Source organism: Vicugna pacos, chromosome 3, assembly GCF_048564905.1.
Source record: "Vicugna pacos chromosome 3, VicPac4, whole genome shotgun sequence".
In the NCBI taxonomy this organism is placed as follows: domain Eukaryota; kingdom Metazoa; phylum Chordata; class Mammalia; order Artiodactyla; family Camelidae; genus Vicugna; species Vicugna pacos.
In genome coordinates, this window is record NC_132989.1 from 87,385,923 (window position 1) to 87,407,781 (window position 21,859).

Consider the following 21,859-nt stretch of genomic DNA (forward strand, 5'->3'; position numbering starts at 1 on the left):
AATTTTTTAATAAAATAAAGTAAAATAAAATTAAAAAACTGTACCAAATTAATTGATGCTGTTTGAAGAATAGCTCAGATTTGAGGTATATTTTGCTTCTAATCCTTAAAGAAATCTGTAAGTCTGCTCTTTTTTTTTCCCTTATGAATCTGCTTGTCTATGAAGACAAAAAGGGAATATTAAACCTAGTTTTGTGCAGTTAATGATCTTGAATTGTCTGATTTGAGAACATTATACTTTCTGACCATTTGTGATTCAGCACTGGGATTCCTTTGGCAGTCTCTTAGCATCATTCTGAGAAATCTGGACTATTCATAGGCTAAAATATTTTTAACCAGAAGACACAAAATATTAATAAATTAGTGTCCTATTAGGTTCCTATTACAGATAAACACATGGTAATGAATAATTGACATTACAATTTTATGAACAATTTTTCTTTTCTTCTCATATCCCTAAAACTTGGGACAGCTGACTAATTTTAAGACTGTACATCAGAAAACCTGGATTCTAATTTCCTCTCTACAAATCACCAGCTATGAATGTGGATTCTAATTCTCCTTCTACTACTAACTAGTTATTTAGGTCAATTTCTTTTTTATATGTATTGGGCAGAATTACTGATATTTAAGCTACCTAATTTCACAAAGGTTTTTGGTGTAGCATCTGTGAAAAGGAAGTGAAGTCTTATGTAGTTCTTATTACAAGTCATCATAATTAGTCATAAAAATAAAAGTAGAAAATGCATTCTTATATAGCAAAAGAGAGGCATCTGTGTTCAAATTCTCAATATTATACTAGCAAAGGTGATGTTTATACGGTTTATAGAAAAAAATCTATAATGTAATATATTTTATATAAAGCACAATTTCTTTGGTATGTTAGATATTTATGGCAGAGAAAAAAGTATTATAGTAAACCCTGAGTAAATCCATATTGAACAGACTATTTTTTGGTGGAAATTCTCTGTATTTTTATTATGCTTACACTTTCTGTAACTTTTTCTGAGGAAGATAGAGGATGTACTTCACAAACTTGTTTCATGACCAATTTTTTTCCTCCAAGAACATTTATTTTTGAATGACCTATGAGGAAACGTTGAGCAAGATGCTACATTTTCAAAGTAAAATTTAATTTCAATAGAACCAACCCAAGAACAAGAAAAATTTTTAAAGACTGAACTACAATCCCATACTGGTTCCTTATTTAAGAATAATTATTTTTGCAGAGCTATACTTTTTAAATAATATCAGCTTCTTTACCAAAAACATCACTTGAATAGCTTCCTTTTACTTCTATACAAAGATAGAGGCTAAAAAATGAACAGCAGTAGTTTAACATCTTTTTCTAAATCCCTTCTGTGAGAGAAGACATTTCATAAATTAATCTAGATAATTAAAATTTATTAATTTTATACATTTTCTTTGTTATCCAGAAATGCTTAGCTTAACAGATGTCATTTCATGCCTCATATATATTATAATCCAGGGTTCAATATAAAATTATAATAATGAAAAACCTGAATATTATAAAGGTTATTTAATATTTAGATAATAGAATAAAAATGTTATTTTTATAATTTCAAACATATAATTGCTAAGTGCTATAATTATTTATTTGAAGAAATAAAGATAATATATCCATATTTTAAGTGGAGTTAGGAGAAAGAGCGAACAGAATCATTGAAAATTTAAATTTATTTTCTACACTAAGATGTATTATATGGAGTGGATATTTTTGGCATTGAGGAAAAGATAGAACCTCCTGGGAACACAACCTTTCCTTCAAAGAACTGCTTTAAAATCATTTTAGAAAAAAAAATTATTCATAGTTTAGCCCAAAGCATTTCTTCCTTATTTCACAAAGTGCCTTTCAAAGATAATGGCATGAAACAAGGATCATAATATTGAAATATAAAAAGCATGAGCATACATGCTGGTAAATTTACCTCTTGGAGATGTAATCACCCTTTCATTTGGCATTTTCGTTTCTGCTTTTCTGTCTTCAATTGTCACTCTATATCTTGCACTGTTCTAAAGGCACTGTGGGTGCTCAGAGAGTCATGAATAGCCGTAATAAGAAAACTAATAATACAGAACAGATTTTTCTATAGGTTAAGCTGTGAGAAGGAATATTGAGATTAATCAGAAATCAAATGTATCAGAATTATGAAGCCTTCATTTTGGAAAGAGAAAAATAAAACAAGTCTGTGGTACTTGAGTTATCTCATTTAACACTATTGTGTTGAGAGGTTCAAGGCTGGAGAAAGCTGCTCAGAGGAGGATGTTGAAGCTTGCTTTTTTTCCTGTAGACTGTACTTAAGTCAAGGCATGATATTGGGCTGCTTTGTTAAGTAGACCAGGTGCTAATGGAAAATCTTGACATATTCTTGGTGCATTCTAGAAAAAAAAAGATTATACCATTAAACATAAACGCTAACAGAACTGTGTTCACAGTGGCATTACTAATGAACACTTTCATTTCCAGCCATTGTAAGTAAATTGAAAGTACATGCCAAGGCATTGATATTAAGGTTTGTTACTATTAAACAAGCATACTGTGTGGCTCATTACAGTTTTTAGAAGTGAAATCAAATTTCCAACGATGGTAGTTTCTCACAAACTACTGACTTGGAGACAGCCTAGCTAGAGATGGCAGACAGAGCATCTGATGACTTGGAGAGGACTTCATAGTGAGACAGATGCTCAGTGACTGAGAATGGGCAGTTATGGGAGTTGACATGGACATGGAAAGGGAAACTATAAGACATGTTAGTGGAAGATTTTTCTGTGAAGTTTAAGACTAATCAATTTTCTCTTTTTATTTTGTATGTTATGACATATTTAAGATTTTTTGCACTATCATAGAATATAACCTGGAGTTATGGTCCAGAACTTACATTTCTGATTTCATAAATAGCCATACTCATGGTCCATCAAAATTTTGAATATTTACAGAAACAGACTTACAGACATACAGAACAAACTAATAGTTACCAGGGAGTAAAGAGGGTGGGAAGGGATAAATTGGGAGTTTGAAAGCTGCAGCTACTAACTACTATATATAAAATAGATGAACAACAAGTTTCTATTGTATAGCACAGGGAACTATATTTAATAGCTTATAGTAACCTATAATGACAAAGAATATGATAATATATATGTGTGTATATATATATAGTATGACTGAAATGTTATGCTGTACACCAGAAATTGACACAACATTGTAAACTGACTATACTGAAGTAAAAAAATAAATTAAAACATTTTTTAAAATAAAAAAATTTTTAAATGTTGACTATTAAAACATTTTTATTTCTGGGGGGTATTGAGGCATGATTTTGACATTATATTTTAGTTTTTTATGGGAAGGAGGAGGTCCTTTTTGATGGGAGTAGAGCAAGCTTCAGGTCTTTGACTAAGATGCCTTGCTTATATAAGAAAGGTTTTTACTAATTTTTAAAGAATAATTTTATGTCATTTTTCATCAAGGAATTGAAAAAGTCCTCATAGGGTAGTATATGCAATAGAATCCATAAACCACGCTTATTAGTGTTATGTTTCAGTATTTCCTTGAACTGAATAAACTTTGTGACTCCTTAATCTTGGGATCTTTCTATCTGGTTTTCTTAATAATCACCCATCTAATGCTAATCGATCATATTCTCATATTGAATGCAACAAAATGAATTAAACTACAACTTCCTTGAAAGTCAGTATTCTGAAACTGTATTTCATTTATCCAATGACACCTGACTGTTCTGATATTTGAGTGTTAGTTGGTTTTTACTGATCTAGGATAGCATTAACTGGAATTACCTGGAAGACTTGGGTGTGTCCCATGTATATCTCCTCTTCCAACGGGTAGCTGAGGCATGGTTGTATTATTACGGCAGAAGGTAAGAGAAAGCAAGCTCAGTTATATGAGAGTCTACATTTCCTACCATTCAATTGGCCAAAACAAGTCACATAACTGAATGTAGAGTTAAAAGGTGAGTCATGACATCCCTCTCCTCTCCCAGTGGACAGAGCTCTGCAAAGTCACTTGGAAAATGGATTAGATACAAAGTAGTGAAGAGTTTAGGCCATTTGTATAAGTTACTCTCAACTCTTCTAGTTTTAGTTAATTTATGGTAATTCATAAAAATCAAATATTAGGGTTAATGTTTAATTAATACATGTTGCCTTCTTCCTGGCAGACCATTTTTCTAAAAATACAAATGTTTTAAAAAGAACATGCTAAATACACATTTTACCTGTTAAAAATTTAAACTCTATTTTACCATAGAAATTAATATGCAAGAATGAGTATTGTCTCTATTTTTATTTCAAATAATAAAATGGATTGTGAAGCAAATCTGTAGAAAGCCATATTTCCATTGTAATTTATTCTGGTAAAAAATTCATAGTTGTCAAGTTACTCAAGGTCTACTTTTTTACATGAAACCTTTCTTAGTCTCTCTGTTATTATTCAAATAGGTTGCTAAGGAATCACTGATTTCTGACACTTTATTATCAAAACACATCCTTTGACACTACAAAGAATATACATAAAGTTTCAGTGAAAAAGTAAAGGTTTAAGGTAAAATAAAAATTTTCTTGTTAAGATTATTTAAAAGATACTATTTTAAATTTGATTTATTTTTAGAATAGAAATGAAAATATTATGGCGTTTGACCCCCAGATAAAAGTTCTTGATATTCATATATATATAATATTAAAATAGATAACTTTATCCAGACATACACACACAGAGTTTTATTTTCTGTAGTTAATTACAGGAAAGTTAACTCTGCTGCTTTAATTAAATAGGTATGGCAATTAAAATAGTTACAAGCAAATTACATAGATCTTATATGAATGAAATAAATCATTTTTATAGAAAAATAAAAATAATTAAGAAAAAGTATCCCATGAAGTAAAAATTATAACAAATCAAAGAACTAGATAAATGGAAATTATAGTGATTCAGTTAATTGCATCCAGCTAGCTATTATTCATCAAAAAATTAGAACATTATGCTTGCCTCAAAATACCTATTTTTAAATTAAATGTGCTTTTTTGAAATTCTTTAGTTGAGATCACTTATCTGTTTTTCCCCCTGGGCTTTACTTTGGTATAATTGACAATATAAAATTGTATGCATTTAAAATGTACTACCTAATGATCAGATATAGGTAAATATTCACCACAGCCAAGTCAATAAACATACCCATCAATTCACATGTTTATCATTTTCTTTTTCTTTCTTTTTCTTTTTTTATAATGAGAACGAACAGCCAAAATGACATCCCTTATCTTAACACAGCACCTCATTGTCCATATGAAACTTTCAAAATTATACAGTGTACTTTTATTTGATTTCCCTAGGTTAATATTTTTAATTCCTTCGCTAACAACCCAACTGAGGACAAATAATTTTACTGAAAGTAAGTTTATGAAAATACAGCAATAGTGTATTTTCTGAATTGTTCTAATCATAACTTTAGAGCCTAATGTCTTTTGTAAGTAATATAAATACTCTGTCTTTGATATGCTATATACACTGTAAGGTTTTCTTCTGTAAGTGGCAAAATAAGAACATATCAAGGGTTTTGTAGACAAATCTTTACTCTTTAAAACTTCTACCTGTATCTTGCAAAAAATATTTCTGGAAAAATGAGCATAATTTTTCCTTGTTGAGTACTTGAAATGGGGAAAAAATACAGGACAAATATGTATAGATATAATTTTCTGCAGATTTTAAACAATGAAAACATTTCAATGGATATTTTAAATGGCAAAAATAATTTTAAAGCAGAATATGTATGAATATCTAGTGTTGACTAGGATACAGAGAAATAGGTATGTTCCTAAACTGCATATGGCATAACCACCTTGACAATTATTTGAAACTATTTAGTGAAATTGAAAACTTCAATTCATGTGCAAACTTTATAATTTTTCAATTTTACTTTTAAATATTTGTTCTCCCATACATGTTCAAGGAGATATATACAATGATTAAATGGAGATAATTGGAGATACAATACAAGTATCCCTCAGTAGGGGAATGGATAAATTAACTCTGTTATTTACAATGAAAGATACTGAAAGCAGAAGGAGAAAAAAAATGACACTTCACCTATATGGGAAAAACAATTCATATGGCAGCAAGTTTCTCATAAGAATCTATGGGAGCCTGAAGAAAGGAATGCTGAAGGAGCCAATGCTAAAAGGAAAATTTCGCCAACCCAAGTATAGTTAAAGGAAGCTCTCTAAATAGAAGGGAAATACAGTAGAACTCATGGAAAATTAAAAAAAAAAAAAAGGAACAGAAAGGAAAAATATGAGTAAATACATGCTCTACTCTTGAGTTTCCTAAATTACATTTGAGAGTTGAAGCAAAAGTTATATAATACTGTCTGAAGTGGTAATAAATATATGTAGAAGGAATAGTTAAGAAAATTGTATCATATGCAAAGAGGGTAAAGGTAGATTTCTATATTCACTGTAGCTGCCAAAATAACAATACTAGTAGACAATGAGAAGTTCTGTGTTTATTATGTAACACTTAAAAAACAAAACAAGGCTATATAAAGAGGTACCCTAAAAACTTATGAAGAAATTAAGACACTACCTTAGAACATATTCAAATAACCCATAATAGTATAAAGAAATACAAACAGATGAATGAGTCACAAAGGCAAAATCAGTCACTAAATGATAAAATAACAAACTTATGCCCTAATATATCAATAATTAAATATAAATTATCTGAATATACCAATTAAAAGAGATAAGCTGAGTAGATTAAAATCAGTGATATCTGTCTACAAGAAACTTGCTTCAAAAACAATATAGGAAGTTTAAGAGTAAATGTATGGAAAAAAATATATACTATGGAACTATTAATAAAAGAAAGCAGGAAAGAGTATATTATGAGAAGTAAAGTAGACTTCAGGACAAAGAAAATGACCAGAGACAGAGCGAGGACATTGCATGGTGATAAAAGAGTCAATCTTCCAAAAATACATGGCAATCCTAACTCCTTATGAATCACAAACAGCTGTAAATTATGTGAAGCAAAATCGATAGAAACTTAATGGAGAAACAGACAAAATTATCATTATAATTGGTAACTTCAAAGCCTATCTCTCAATAATCAATGAAACAACTAGACACAAAATTAGCAAGGATAGAGAAGAACTCAAAAAAACAATCAGCCATAAGGGTCTATTGAGCATTTATAGAACATTCCACCCCAAAACATCAGAATACAATTATTTTTTCAATTGTCCACAGACCATATACAAAGTAAACTGTATCATGGGACATAAAACACATGTAATTAAATTTATGAGTTGAATTCATACATATTGTATTCCCTGACTACATGGAATCAAGCTAGAAATCAATAACTAAAACATACGATTATCTCCAAACACACAAAATCCAAACAGAACACTTATAGTCTTTGGGTCAAAGAGAGTCTCAAGAGAAATTTTTTTAAAAGTGGATTGAACTAAGAGAAAATGAAAATATAACATATCAAGTTGTGGGGCACAGTTAAAGCAGTGTTTAGAGGGAAACTTATAGTACTAAAATGCTTACATTAAAAAAGAGGAAAAGTCTCAAATTAGTACCATGAGCTCCTGCCTCAAGAAACTAGGAAAAGAAGATGAAAATAAAACCAAAGCAGTCAAGAGGAAGGAAATAAGCCAGGTAAGAGCAGAAATCAATGAAATTGAAATTAGAGAAAATAAATGAAGCAAAAAGCTAGTTCTCTGAAAGATCAATAAAATTGATAAAACTGACATAGAAAAAAGAGAGATGACACAAATAACCAACATCGGATATGAAACAGGCGTTATCACTACAGATGCTGCAGAGGGGAAAAAAGGAACGATCTGTAACAACTGTATATACATAAATTTGACAGATCAGAAGAAATGGGCCAACTCCTTAACAAACACAAATTACCACAATCCAAACAAGAAAAACATATAAGGGTGAAAGATTAAATGCTTTTCCCCTAGTGCAGGACTCCTCCTCCTATTACTCTTATTTAACATAGTGTTGGTTACTTTATAAGGCAAAAAAGGAAATGAAAGGTGCACAGTTTGGAAAGGTAGTAATAAAACTGTCTCAATTTTTAAATGATATGAATTCTATGTAGAAAATCCTAAGGAATCTACAAAAAACTCCTAGAACTAATAAGTGAATTCAAGAAGTTTGAAGGATACAAATTAAATATAAAATAATCAATTGTTTTTCTATATATTAACAGTGAACAGACAATAAAAATACAGTATCATTTATAATCACTCAAAATATGAATATTAAAGTATAAATCTAAGCAGGTGTATACAGGACTTGTATACCAAACACTACAAAATGCTGATGAAAGAAATCAAAGATTCAAATGAATGGAGAGATACACTGTATCCATAGATTAGAAAACAACAAAATAAAAATGTCAGCTCTTCCCAGAGATCTATAGATTTAATGTAATTCTTCTCAAAATCCCAGCAAGCATTTTTTGTAGACATAGTTTAGATTTTTCTAAAATGTATATAGAAATGCAAAGGAATTATGATAGCAAAACTATTTTGGAAAAAAGTTGAAACAATCTTTCTATCCAATTTCAAGACTTATTATATAGCTGCAGTAATCTAGATTGTAGTATTGAGAGATAGACACAGTGATCATCAGAACAGAAAAAAAGAACCCAGAACTAGAACCAAGTAATATTTTGTAAATATCCCCAAGTAATATTTTGACAGAGCTGCAAAAGCGATTGAAAAAAATCATTCTGAGCAATGGGGACTCCATGGGTTAAACAAACTAACAAACATATTTTGACTACATCTCACAACTTATAAAAATGAATTCAAAATAAACCAGAGACAAATGCAAACATGAGACTGTAACACTTTTAGAAAAAAATAGAAAAATACTAAGGTTTTAGAACAAGGCAAATAGTTTTCAGACTTGACCCCAAAATCATAATCCATAAAAAGAAAAATTGCTAAATTGGACTTCATCAGAAATAAAAATGTTTTATCTATAAAGACCCTTCTGATAAAATGGAAAGACAAACAACAGACTAGAAGAAAACATTTGCAAACTACATATACAACATAGAACTGTGTATTTAGCCTATGTAAAGAACTCCCAAACTTAGCACTAAAATAAAATAACAATCCAATTAGGAAATGGACAATAAACATAAAGAGACATTTCATGATACACAGGATTTATTGTATATACAGGTAGTAAATAAGCATATCAAAAGATATTAAATACTAGCTTTCAGGTAATCAAATTAAAAGCAAAATGAGATATCACTCCATACCCATCAGAATGGCTAAAATGGAAAAAAAAATAGTAACATCACCAAACCATGACAGTGATGTGGAGAACATGTATCAATCATGCATTATTGATGAGACTGTAAGGTTGTATAGCCACCTGGAAGACAGTTTTATAGTGTCTTTAAAGAACTGAACATTCAACTACCATATGGCCCAGCTATTGTACTCCTGAGCTTTTATTCTAGAGAAATGAAAGCTTATGTTCACATAAGAACCTGTACATAAATGTTGATGGCAGCTGTGTTCATAATAGTCATAAGATGGAAAAACCCAAACTCACTTACCCTTAGGTAAGTGAATGGTTAAATAAACTGGTGTATACATACCATGCAATACTACTTATCAATATAAAGGAATGAATAATTGATTCAGACCACAACCTGGATGAATCTCCAGAGAATCATGCTGAGTGAAAAGAAGCCACTCCCAAAAGTTTACATATTGTATGACTCTATTTATATAACATTACTAAAATGAAAAAATTATAGAGAAATGGACATTTCTTTAGAACTTCACAGTGGTTACCAGTTATTAGGAGAGTGTGGGTAAAAGTGAGGTGGGTGTGGCCTAGCACCATAAGGGGTATTTCCAGTAATGGAAAGACTGTCTTGACTGTATCAATGTCAATACCATGGCTGTGATATTGTAATGAGTTTTATAAGATGTTACTATTGGGGGAAACTCAGTGAAGGGTACATAGGGTCTTCCTACATTATTTCTTATAACTGCCATTTGAATCTGCAGTTATGTCAAAAACATTTAATTAAAAATATTTAACCCAGAGATATTTCCCTATATGTGCTCAAAGAGATATGGACAATATTATTCACTGAAATGGCAAAAAAAGCAAACCACTAGGGAACAATATACCCTACTATACAGGAGTAGATCAGTTGTGTTATATTTACACAATAGAGTATTATCTAGTAGTTAAAATAAATTATATCTACATATATTCAAATGGATAATTGTTGAAAAATTATCAAATGAAAAATATGATAGAGAAGAGCCTTACATATAAGTGCATTTTCAAATTTCAAGTGAATTAATTTTTGTTGCTTCTAGAAACACATACATGTAAATATTTAAATGTTAAAACATACAACATCACGTATGTAACAAATACGAATATGCATTATGTACATATACATAATTTACATATTTAATTTATTATGTAATAATCCATGTGCAATAAGGGTACAGGGCAATTTTTTAAAAAACTAGTCCAGTCATCAATTGAGGCTGATGTTGGTTTTACCAACAAGACTTTAAGTATTTCTATAATTAAAAAAAAATTTTTTAATTGAAGTGCAGTCAGTTACAGTGTGTCAATTTCTGATTTATAGCACAACGTCCCAGTCATTCATATACATACATATATTCATCTACAATGTTTTATTTTATCCAGTGTTTCTCAATTGTTGGCATTACTCTCTTACACAGGTGTGTTTGGAGATATTTGGGGGTATTTTTGTTTATTTTAATAACTAGAGATGCTATTGAAATTTAATGTCCTGGAGCTAGGGTTTCTAAATGTACAAAGTGCCCAATGAATAATTGTCCTGTTCCAAATGCAATAATGCCCATTGATACATAAACTTCAGTTGTCCTCATAGACCAAATAGGTGACATAAATTTGTGCAACACCTGGTTACAAAAGTTCATGCTGATGAATGTGTAGAAATTTAGATTAACTAAGGCATTCATATTATCTTTAAAAATATCCAAATAAATAGAATATGATTACCCTTTGCCACTTAGTTTGCTGTCTAAATTGTATTAGGGAAAAGTTGATCATGTTAAGCATAATAATAACATTAGCAGATTTGCTTAAAATTAATTTAAGAATCATTCCAACTGAAGTGTAGATAAATGGGAAGGTAAAAAAGTAAAGCATGGGCAATTTCATAGGTCTAGGTGAGCAATAATTAAAACGTAAATAAAGACAATGGCAGTAGAAAGTGTGAAGAATAGGACAGATTTATGAGATTCAAGAGATTCTTAATAGGCAGAATTTATTGGCCTTGGAGACCAAAGTGAACATTCCTAATGTCATTAGCAGCCTTTATTATCTTTGGTGGGAATGGTCAGCCTTTTAGCGAGAGATAACCTCATCTATTTCCTCCAACTAAAGGTTTCCTCTAGCAGGACAAATTTAAGCCTGGATGAGTACTGATTTTTATCATTGATGCTGTTGTTCTTGATTGCTGGGGATTTTGGTTTTTCATTTGTTTGTTCGTTTTTGCCTTTTTTAGGATAAAATCTCCTACATGTTGTCACTGGGTAACCAGTGGGCTCAGTTTGCCTGGGATTCTCCTGGTTTTAGCACTGAAAGTCTTGTATCCCATAGTCAACAAATTGGCATGTTGGTCACCATAGCAGAAGATAATATCCAGCAGTTAGAAATAATTTCCTTATGGCACAAAGTTTATTCTACATTCTGTTATTCTGTCTGTATTGAAAGACATACATTAACATGCCATATAAATTGTGTAGTTACTATCTGCATTAACTAAATAGATCTGTAAGGGAAAGCTCCAGTTTTAGGTGATATAAGCCCATTTGCTTAAGCAAGTTTGCTCTTTTACTGACTTGAAATATACATCTTTCATATCCCACATGGACATTTAAATAATAAACTTCTTTAGATAAGATAGTAAGTACAAGTTTTTGCAGATTTCTTTATGGTATACAAAACATTTTAGAAACATGATTATAACAAAGTACTTAAACATCACTCTACAATTATTTTGTGTGAAGAGTGGATATTACTACTTTAGTTAATCAACACTGTAAAGATGAAGCATATTTCTTGAGTGAGCTTTGGTGACAGACAGTGCCTATGACATAGTTTGATATAAAAAACAATTATTTTCAAATCTCTTTTGAAAGACTGTTTACTTTTTATAAAGAAAGAATGGCTTTTTTCAAAATTATCCTGACTGCTCCTGTTTTTCTGACTTTATAAAGTATAATTATAAGCTCTTTCTGATGTGGGATTTTGTTTATGCCTCTTTGACTGGCCTGCTTAGTCCTTCTTTCATTGGTCAACACATAGGCTTTGTCGGTTTCAACTGCTATCATGATCCTATTGACCAGAAAGCACTCATAAGAGAGAAAATGCTCTCCACTGGAACATGTGACTGATAGAGTTCAGGAAATGCAGGATCAGTTATATATACATACACACAAACATTTAGTATATTTAACATATAACATTATATCTTTGATGATTTGAATGGCTTTCTATCATATTGGAGATCTGTGATTCTAAATGTTTGTGCTACTAGTATAATATTGTCATCCCATATTTAGTCTATTACATTATTGATTTAGAATTATAATACATCTATAACTGTGTGCTTCATTAAGGAAAATGAGTTTGCTATAGAATTTTGTTTAGCTATACCTGTATATTCAGTTGTCCAAGGAATATTTTTAATACAGTTCTTACTTCAGATTGTGATTTATTTGTAATATTTGCTTCAAAGAATTGCTTTATTACCATTTTCACAAACCAGAAACTTTTAAAATCATGCAACTTTTAAAATCAACAATAAACTTTGTCTGTTTTTTATTATATATCTATTTTCCAACTGAGAAGACAAAATTTGGATTTAGTACAGTTTATAGACTCCGATAACTAGAAAGGCTAAAACTTCATAAAACAAGATACAGTTTAATTTACATAAGGAGCAGTTACTAAAGATTTATCTGAAATAGCTAAACTAAGTTAGTAAATAAGCCACACATAATCTAGACATTATAGAAAAAAAACTTCACGCTTAATAAGTTTTTCTTATTAATAGGGCAGCTATTTATTCATTTATTCAACCAGTGTTTATTCAGGGTCTGCTGTGTGACAGCACAGGAATGAGCACCAGCATTACCATAAATAGCCATAGTCACTATCCATATGGGTCTTAGGGCAGCCCTGGAAAACTTACACAATATCCGTATCTGTATCTGTATCTTTAATTTTATCTGTGTAGTTATAGCTAATTTAAGCCATATGCCCTGATGGCAGGAAAATCCTGGAGAGTTCTCTGAATATTTCAACATAAAATATTTCAAACTCAGGAGGCAAATACGACACCAAGAATTGTTTCTCTGTGCTGCTGTTTTATTTTTTGTTTTTCACTTCCTTGTAAAATAATAAGCTTTTGATTTAGACATGAGAAAAATTTACCCTCATATAAGCATGTCTTCTTCATTTCTCTAAAGTAAAAGTAGGAAGCTTGATAAAGCTTGTTATTTTTCCTTCAGGAATTCCTAGTTCTGTGACTTTCATAATCAATACAATTTTTATAGAAATATAAAATATGACACATCAAAATAATTGAGTCACTTTAGGGCTTTCTTTCTTAAGAAGTTGGTGACATAAGGATGGGATTTGTTGAAAGAATGGAGAAAGCAAAAGGATTATTAATGGGATTAGAAAGAAATGTAGCCCAACAAAATGGCCTCTCAGCTTTTATACAGACAACTGCAAGACTTTCCCTCCTAGGGCGCTACTGTCATCACTGTCCTCATATACTTGGTCCTTCACGCCACTGATAACCTATTTCTATATATTCAACTGTATATAATATATTGCAATAAAAGGAAGAAAATTAAAATACTTTCCATTACTATGCTGTCCCAATAATAGCTGTTTGGTGAAAAATAAAGGTGGCAGGTGTGGCCAGAGAGAGTCAGATGCAAGAAAACTGACAAATTTTTGATGATTCTTAACCTGAATAATAGGCTGATAGTTCAGTTTATTATTTTATTTTGTGTATGTCTGAATTTTTCCAGAATAAAATTAAAATATTAAATAAAAATAGTATTAGTGAAGATTAGAATAATCAAGCATTTTAAAGACAAAATATGAAAAGTTTCCTATTGTCCCAAACACTCCAAACATCAGTTTCATATAATTAACATAAAAAGTACATAAATGTATATACCCACTTATATGCTCCTTTTAAAATAATTATACAAAGGGAAATAAACGAATTTTTTTCTGTACTTTGCCATAACTAAATGTTTTTTACTTTTTGCTTATTTACTTATTCACACATACAGAGTTATCACTATCTGTTAAATATAATTGCATCATGATTTTTATGGATGTATGATGCTTAACTGAAATAGTTCACAATTATTTGTAATATTGCTATTACAAGCTATAATGTAATAAACTTTTACTGATTATAAATCAAGGACATTTAAGAGTGTATGCTTTAGTTAAATTCATAGCAGTGATATGATATATGCATTTCCAATTTTGTTGGATATTATTCATTTTTCTCCTTGTTAAGACTGTACTTGGGTAAGGGAAAAGATCAGAAGAAGGGAGATGATTTATTAGGCCACTGGAAAGCTCCAGGAAAGAGATGATGGTGCCTTGGACTATAGTGGAGGTCCTGGTAGTATTAAGAAGTCATTGGAATCTGGATATTCTGAAGCTGAAGTCACAGTATTTGGTGACAGTTTTATTATTGGAAGTGAAAGAAAGAGAGGAATCCAGTTAAGATTCAAAAAGGTTCATCTAGAGCGTCTGGAAGTTTGATGTTTCCTTTTAAGGAATCAGAAGAGACTGCTTAAGGATCAGATTTGCCAGGAACAGGAATCAAGGATTTGGTTTGGGCTGTTTAGTTTGAGATATTTAGCAGACATCTAAATTAAAATATAGAACATTGAATGGAATAGGGAGAGAGAAATATTGGTAGTGATCAGCCACAAAATTAGATGATGTCACTTGGGGGATATATAAAGGAAGAACAGGTCTGATCACATGAGTTGGCAAAGGCAGTGGTAGCAGGGGGGCCAAATAGTGGAAAAACAAATCAAAATAAAATCAAAATTTTCAAGAGACACAAATTACTTTAGCTTCTGGACTGTGAACAGCAGAAAATAATTGACAGTCTCTTTAGAAGGTCGTTTAAAGAAAGCATTCGATCAAACCAGTTATTAGCCTTGGATTTGGGGGCTCAATTTTCAAATTTGGGGGGAAATTTTATGATTGCCAGAAGAAATTAGGGAATTTAGATTTACCCATACTGAATTCAGTTAGATTTTCCCAAAGGGAATATCATGGCTTTTCCATGAAAAAATAAGACATGGAGACTGGTGGTGGGGGAGGACGACTTAAAGTGTAAATTGCAGCTTTATATTTTATTACAAGTACAATCCGAACACCTTAACATAATCTACAAGGCCCTGGTAAATTGATCATGCTTTCCTTGACAAGATTTTTCTCATATAATTCTAGGCCCTCACACTGTGATTTAGTGACACTGTCCTTTTTAGGTTTCTTCTTTTATGTGTCAAAATGTTTTATATCCACCTTCTTGAATTCCAGAGCTCAAGTAAAATACCATCCTTTTCTGTGAATTCCATCTAAAATAGCTAAGCCCCTTCCCATATAATATAAGTTTCTCTTATATTATGCTTCAATTTCCATGCTCATGGATTGGAAGAATTAATATTGTTAAACTATTTGTACTACCCAAATCATTCTACAGATTCCATGCAATCTTTATCAAAATGTCAATGACATACTTCATATAACTAAAACAAAAAGTTCTAAAATTTTTATGGAACCACGAAAGACCCCAGATAGCCAAAAAGGTTCTGAGAAAAAAGAACAAAGCTGGCGATATCATACTCCCTGATTTCAGACTATACTACAAAGCTATAGTAATCAAAACATGTCATGGTACTAGCATAAAGACAGACACATAGGTCAATGGGAGAGAAATAAAATCCCCAAAATATAACCACACATATATGGACAATTAATCTATGACAAAGGAGCAAAGAAGATACAATGGAGAAAGACAGTCTCTTCAATTACATGGTGCTGGGAGAACTGGACAGTCACATACAAAAGGAGGAAACTAGACACCTGTCATACCATCCACAAAAATTAACTTGAGATAGACTGAAAACTTGAATTTAAGACCTGAAACCATGAAACTCTTAGCATAAAATATAAGCAGTATTCTCCTTGACATCAGCCTTAACAGTGTTTTTGTGGATCTGACTCCAAAGACATGAGAAACAATAGCAAAAACAAACAAATGGGACTATATTAAAAAAAAAAACAACTTTTGCACCCTGAATAAAATCTTTATCAAAACAAAAAGGCAACATACTGAATGGGAGAAATTATTTGCAAATGTATATCCAGCAAGGGGTTAATATCCAAAATATATTTTTAAAAACTCATAAAATTCAATAACAAAAACAACCAACCTTATAAAATGGGTTTCTGAATAGACATTTTTCCAAAGAAGATATACACATGGCCAACAGGCATGTGAAAAAGTGTTCAACATCACTAATTACCAGGGAAATGCAAGTCAAAACCACAATGAGCTATCAACTTACACCTGTTTGAACAGCTGTTATCAAGAAGACAAGGAATAACAAAAGTTGAGGAGGATGTGAAGAAAAAGAAATTCTTGTACACTTTTTGGTGGGAATGTAGGTTGGTGTTGCCACTATGGAAAAACTATGGCAGTTCCTCAAAAAATTAATAATAGAACTATCATATGACCCAGTGTTTCCACTTATGGGTATTTATTTGAAGAATACTTGAAGGGTATTTGAAAAGATATATGCACCCCTATGTTCACTGAAGCATTATTTACAGCAACCAAATACATGAACAACATGTGTCCACTGATGGAAGAATAGAAAAGGAAGATGTGGTATGTGTATGTGTATATATATACACAAAGAAATATTAGCCCTAAAAAAGAATGAAATTCTGCCATTTGTGACAACATGGATGGAACTTGTAGGTACTATGTTAAGTAAACTAAGTCAGACAGAGAGAGAGAAATACTGTGTTTTTTTCACTCATATTTGGAATCTAAAAACAAATAAACAAAACAAATAAAAAACAAGAGGAAAACTCGTAGATAGATCAGATTGGTGGTTACAGAGGGGAAGAGGGTCATCTGTATGGTGATGGATGGTGATTTGTGGCTGTAATCTCTCTGTACTGTGTACAGATGTTGAACTATAATGTGATACACTTGAAACATATATATATATAATTTATTTAAGTGAAATATATTTAAAATAATACCATTTTACCATGTAATCATTACTATACAATTATTAATTAGATATTTTACATTCTTTTCTTTTATACCAATGCTTTGGTGTCCAATGTGATTTTTCACACTTAGAGCACATCTCAGTATGGATTAGCCACATTTCAAGTGCTTAATAGCCAAATGTAGCTTCTATATTGGACAGCAGAAATCTAGAACCTCAACTTTAACTTTAAAACATTTTAATGCTAGACTTTCTATTATATATTACTTTAGGGTAGCACTTATTTAAAAAAAAAATCAACAGAACCTAGATTGAGCGAAGCACTAAGTTGTAAGTGGATTTTTATCCAATGCTGTAACACTCATAGGTGGGCATTATGGATTTGTAACACTCTCTGTCATTGGGAAAAAATGTGGAAATCTTTCTTTAGTTTTCATATATGATCCTACCTTGACCTTGAGCCATCCTCTGTCATTGACGTTGACATCAGAAATAGAAATAGGCAGATAGACACAACTGACAGCCAAAACATATTTAAAAAATAATTTAGCACTTTCCAGTTCAAAATATTTTCTTTTTCTTCACTCAAAGTTAACTGAATTCCTTCAGGATTTATTCTTTGACACCTCTGTTCTTTTCCCCTGAGACCAGTCAAGGCTTACATGCCCCATGGTGAAGTAAATGAACTGCTCCTTTTGTGCTAGTCTTTGTTCTCCACTTTATTCACTATCTAAATGTCCTGTATTATCGGAGTATGGCTGAGTCCCTTGCTTCCTTATTTCTTGCCTTGGCTTTTGCTGATGCTCCCAATATTGTTATGTTCAGTATAACTCCACTTTGATCATCAACTGAGTAGTCAAGCCTCACCCCTCTCCATGCTTTTCTCCTGGTGAACTTGATGGAAATACTTCATAACTTTCTCATCACTCTGGGTCATGCCAGAACCTCAGATTCCACAGCTGACACCCCAAAGCAATGAAGGGCTGCAACACTACATTGGCTGCATCTGCATTGGAACCTCCTTCAGCCACTGCCCCGCTACTATTCACATGCCGTGTTAAATGGCAAAGTTCTACTAAATCTGAGCTTTTGCTCTAAAGGAATAACTGAGGGGAAAAGGAGAAGGGAGAATATATGACAGCATTTAGAAATAGTTTTCTAGTACAGTTAATTGGACAGTTATAAGAATTAGTAGATACAAGTCCCATGGGCCTTTAACAGAAATGTGTTTCCACAGAATCATTAAGAATGCATTCTAAAAATTATCCGGAAGACAATCATTTCATGTTAACATTTTTCTCAAAGCATCATTCCTTTTGGATGGTTGAATAAGGTTTTAAGAAAAAAAATTATATCAGAAAGAGAAAGGGGAGAGAGTGAGAGAGAGCATGCACTTTTTTTCTTTTTTTTTGATGCATGCTCTTAAAGGTCTTATTAACCTCAAGCCATTTTGGGCTTTGGTAATACCTCTAACATTTTTCTTAAAATGAAGATATTCTTCCATTTAAAATTATCTTTAGTGCCGGGGCACAAAAATAAATCAATTCTTAGCTATAATGATTTAAAGTCTTTGAACTTTTCAAACTGAAACAAATGTCATATGAGTTATCTTTCATCTTATAGCTATTATTCTAACACAGTTCACTTGAGTGACACTCTGTCCACAGAATCATCATCTATTTTTGACCCTTTTAACTTAGAACTTACTCATTTCTTACCCAAAAATTATTTCCCCGCTTCCAAGTGATCATTTCTAGACCTAGTATTTTCCTTTCTTCAGAAGCCTGTCTGAAGGTTTTCTCTCCAACTCTTATAAACTTTAAGTTTGTTATTACAACTCAAAGCAATACCAAGTCTAGAACATTTTATGACATTTTTATAATAAAGCAAATGTTATTAGTGCTTTAAATGTTTTTAACATATGAATAAACAGAATTAAAATTATTTTACATTTTGTTTGTTCTATTTTGATTTATATGTTTTATCTATTTTTCTACTAGCCATTCTTTTTCTTTCCTAGCTTTATTGAGGCATAATTAGCAAATAAAATTGTAAGATATTTCTAAAGTGCACAACATGATGATTTGATATGCTTGTATATTGTAAAAGGATTCCCCTCATTGAGTTAACACATCCATCACCTTATTTATTTATTTGTTTATTTATTTTTGATGATCATATTTAATTTCCACTCTTTTAGAAAATTTCATGTATTTTAATGTTTTTATATGCATTCATGTATTTCTTGTGTGTAAAATTTAAAACATTAATGACCCACTTATTCTAAAATAAGATAGAGATGCCTCTATTGCCTCTCATTTAGGCTCTTATATATATGGTATCATTGCAGTTGTAGGCCATTATCAAACACAGAGCTGTTTCATAAATAAAGTTCATATAGTTAAAAATATATATTTTGTTTAATATTATCACTTGAACCACAGGCCAAACCTCAACTTAAAAAAAAAAGTGGTAAACAAACATATATACATACCACTAGAACTAGCATAACGTTTTGTAAACCAAGTTTCCTCACATTCCATCGTCATTACAGAAACACCGCATAACCTGTTGAGGATGCAGGCTTCCCAATGTGCCACTGATACTGAAAATGATAGAGTTGTTCTTACACTTACACAGAAAGATGAGGAGACTATGAGTAAGATAGATTATTTATACATATTAAATCTGTGAAGAGCTAGCTCATTACTTGGTAACATCAATTCAAGGTGGGGAAAAAAGAATGATTTTGAGTAAAACTGTACCACTTGTTTTATAAAACCGACACATGGGACCTATTAGAATTTATATAGTATGCCCTATAAATAATTCATTTTTTTCAGATAGTTGCTATATTGTCTTACTGTAATCAAGTGTAGACTGATCCCTGCTTCTAACCATCTCCAGAAGTGTTTTGCAGCACATGGAAAGTAATTAGTACTTTTGAGCCTCATCATCACCTATTTGGATCTTTGACATTTACTGGACTAAATAATTTAAATTATTTCTTTGTTTAATTGTAATCTGACATTTAGTCTATGGGAGTATCTGCCCAAATTTTATAAGATTCAGCATACAGTTACAATCAGTGCTTATATTGTTATATGATTGATTCTAGAACATAAGGAGGATGCTGTTCTCAGACATTTAACCCTTGAAGGTGAAACACTTTGATAGAAAAGATACTCCTAATTTTAAGATTGTTTTGACTCATCAGATTCTAAGTGAGGTTAAGTATCCTTATTTGTTGTCTAGGATCACTGTAAACATGCCATAACTTCCTTATCACTCTCTGAAGCGTGTACATTTTAATGGTGAAAATTTGATTGATTTTTAAATTAAAATGAATAATGAGAGTAATATCAAGCTGTACTATTTTGTAGGTATCAGATATTTATATATGATCTAACAAAGTTCCTATTCCTGTCATCTTTAACCATAGTTCATTAGACTGTAGCCTACTCTTCTGTACAGTTGAATTTCATGCAGACTCCTTTGACCACTTTCAATAGAGGGGCCAATCTGGTGAGCAGAGGGCTTCTATCACCCCTGAGTAATTATTGCTTTTATCATTCTCTGTAATTCTTCTGATAAATGTTTTTGCCATTCTCCTTAGGGTCCTTAACCTTCATTCAGATTTGAACAGTACTAGGAGTTCAGTCTTTATGGCGGCAATATCCCATCTCTGTAATGTTACAGTTTCTCAGTTACATTGACACATTTGAGGAAGAAATATTTTTTTTAATTTTAATGTCATACTGTTATAAAATATTACATGCTTTCATCTGCATGTTTTCCAAAATAATGTACTTCATGTACTCTTTTAACTACAGTGATCTTTTTGCCTCTACTTAAACAGATGTGATCATTTCCCTATTGAGTTAAATCTCCCACATTCTGAAACAATGGACATGTGAGATTTTCTTCATCCACTACTTGTCACCAATGTGAAGTTTGCAGTCGATGTCGTTCTATACTATTAGTGTAATCCAATTCGTATTTTAAATAGTTCTTAACATGTTAATAGTTATACATCAAATTGCACAAAGATATTATTAAACATGTTGTTGAATAATTCTCATTATGTACACAAAGAAAAAATGATGGATTTAGTCTGGTCTTTGCTCTTAAACATTGGATTTAATCATTTCGTGAGTTCATGTGGATCTGCTGCCCAGTTCCCCTTCATGATGCTACGAGTGCAGTCAGAAGAGGGGTCAGCTGTTAGCTTCTGTTGTCAGTGGCAGAGATCCACTTTGCCTAAAGTCACATCCCTTCCTGGAACAACCTTCCTGGGACAGCTCATCAATCAGTGGAATAAAGCTTCATTTTTCTGGATTCAACACAGTCTAATTCTAAAGGACCATTTTATTTCCAGATCTCCTGGTGGGATAGGAGTTTCTCACTGGGTCTGAATTGCAGTTTAACTTCTTTCTCTGCCCAGTCCTG